The 2,500-nt window shown below is 48.7% G+C and overlaps 1 protein-coding gene across 1 annotated transcript in view; it reads left to right on the top strand.

Annotated features, from left to right (window-relative positions):
- Positions 1-2,500, top strand: part of LOC307078363 (disintegrin and metalloproteinase domain-containing protein 10) — a 27,014-nt gene that overhangs the window by 3,165 nt on the left and 21,349 nt on the right. The gene's annotated exons all lie outside the window — the stretch shown is intronic.

Genomic DNA, 2,500 nt, shown 5'->3' with positions numbered 1-2,500 from the left:
GACAGGCGGGGATCAGAGAGCAGGCAGGATAGGTGGTAGGTCAGGATTCGAATCGCGGGAAAGCACTGTGAAACACAAGAGACAATCTGGCAGGGAATGGTTGGGAGGAAAGGACTGATATAGGGGAAACACAGGTGAAGGTGGTTGGGTTTATTGGGAGTGATCAGGGTGGCAGGCAGGTGAATGGGAAAACCAGGGGCGGATCATGACAGATGCCACATATACAGAATACGGAGTCGCGATGACTTTGTTGTTTCCGGTCTTAACTGTATGTAACAACTTAACGATAAAATCACGGTATCTTTTACTGCTGGTAACACCAGAAGCGGTCCAGTGTTGATTTAAAACCGTTCAAGCTATCACTCATGATCCCATTCTCAGGGAGTGAGACACAATTCTTTGGCTGAAGATGAGCCTCGCACATCGAGCCTAAACCGCCGCTTGTAAATCTTCTGACTGTGGCCCCTGGTCCCTGTGTACTGTGTTCATTGGAAGAAGAGCCCGGGCTCAATTCTTTCCATATCATTCATGGTCTTGTACCCTCCATCATGTCACCGCGTCGTCTCCTGAGCATCAGTGATGGTAGTTTGAGGCTGGAGAGACGTTCTTCATAAGGGAGGGATCCGAGGCTTGGTACTAGCTTCGTAGCTCGTCGTTGGATCTTCTCGACCTCTTTGCCGTCAGCTTGATCTAAGGTTTCGTCTCAGCAATGCTGATTTAACACTGAATATGTGTGCGGGATGACTCGAGTCAAGGCAAAAAACAAACATTCTTCTTGTTGCCTTGGCTTACAAGCCTCATTCCACAATTCTGATTAACTGGCATCGCAGAGACGTGAGACATGTAGTTACCGCCCCGAAGCTCCTCATATATCAACATCTTCTGCAGCGCCGAGCCAAAACAGACGTGATGCAGTTTGTCTCCTGCGAGTTGAACCGCCAACACTCTCGGGGAGCAGAGTTTCACTCTCACAGCCGGTATAGGTTATGCCTCCGAGGGGGGTGTGGGTGTGGATGTGGATATAGCGGCCAATGTAAACACAATGTAAGGGGGGTTTGATGACGACCAACGTAGAAAAAGCAAACGGGGGGGTTGCAGAGGATGGGGGTTATGAGTCCTCCAAGCTTTGTTCCTGGGTTAGGAAAGGGGAGATGGAGGAAAGAGGAGAACTGGGATCTTACTCTCAGATGCTGGTGGTCTTTGAGGGGGAGTCAAACTCTTTTGCCGGGAATAATTCTCCAGGGTCAAGATAGGGCCAGCTGGTATTCACAGCTTATTTATGTCATATTTCTAAGCGTGTGCATGTGCATGTTTTCACGTTTGTGTGTGTGTGTGTCTGTGTGTGTGTGTGCGTGTGTGTGTGTAGTTGTTACTGTACTTGTAAGTGTTTGTGTGTGTGTGTGTGTGTGTACGTGTATGTGTATATCTACGTGTACGAGTGTATGGGTAGTCTGTGTGTGTGTGTGTGTGTGTGTGTGTGTGTGTGTGTGTGTGTGTGTGTGTGTGTGTGTGTGTGTGTGTGTGTGTGCACGCGTGATACATGTGCATGCACGTGAATGCATGCGCGTGCGACACGTGTATCTGAAAGACTTCCAGGAAGGCATTAAAGCGGAGCCAAGCTGCGGACCCCACGCGGTTCCCCGTTAGGTTCCCAGGCGCCCTGGCTCCTTCCCCTCATGTTTTTACGTACAAACTGTACCTGTACTGTAGGCCTCGTTCTGGCGTTCATACAATCGTCTTCCTGTCGGGCTACTCTTCGTAGAAAAGGAGGAAAGATCCGTCGCGTGATATTGACCAGAACAATCAATGGTTCCGTCGTGGTTCTAAATCCAGACAATCAGTGCACATGTGCAATGTCTGCGCCGTCGCGTTTTCTAACTACTTCCTTTGGGAGCAGCGGGGGGAGGGCTAAGACAAGTGAATTGTATGATGTTGTTGGGTGATGACATTCTCAGCTGTAAGAGTGCATAATGAGGCCGTCCAGGTTCTGAAACAGGCCCCATGGTGATGGGCACCATTGTGCAGAGCCAATCATTAGCCCACGCTTAAAAATAGCGGAAGCAAACAACCGGCTTCCTCTGACGACGTTTGTCCTTGGAATTCCGGGAAAACACTGAATGTTGTTGAACCTTTGTGTGTGTGTGCTATATGTATCCACGCACTGGGTTTCCAGACAAACAAACATGAGTACACACACTCTCCCATTAGTGAGTTGTAAAAAGAGGTGGATAATTGAGAATTTGTTGTTTTTGAATTTCCTCCCGAAAAAAGACCTCAACTTAAGTTGGTTTAGCAGCAGGGAGCTGAGAGTGGTTAAGCCGACCTTTGGATTCAAAAATAACAAAGCTCGGAGGTGTGTCAGTGTCTGTGTGTGTTTGTGTGTGGAAGTGTGCGCGACGTGAATCTGCGGTTGCGTGTGTATGTGTGTGTCTTTGTCTGTTCATCTCCGTTCGTTGCCCTATAGTTACCTCAGACTCACGTGACTGCTCTTTTGCAGTGG

The sequence above is a fragment of the Pollachius pollachius genome (assembly GCF_949987615.1).
Source record: "Pollachius pollachius genome assembly, chromosome: 7".
NCBI classification, from domain to species: domain Eukaryota; kingdom Metazoa; phylum Chordata; class Actinopteri; order Gadiformes; family Gadidae; genus Pollachius; species Pollachius pollachius.
The sequence above is the reverse complement of the archived record's forward strand: the minus strand, read 5'-3'. Positions and strand labels throughout refer to the sequence as shown.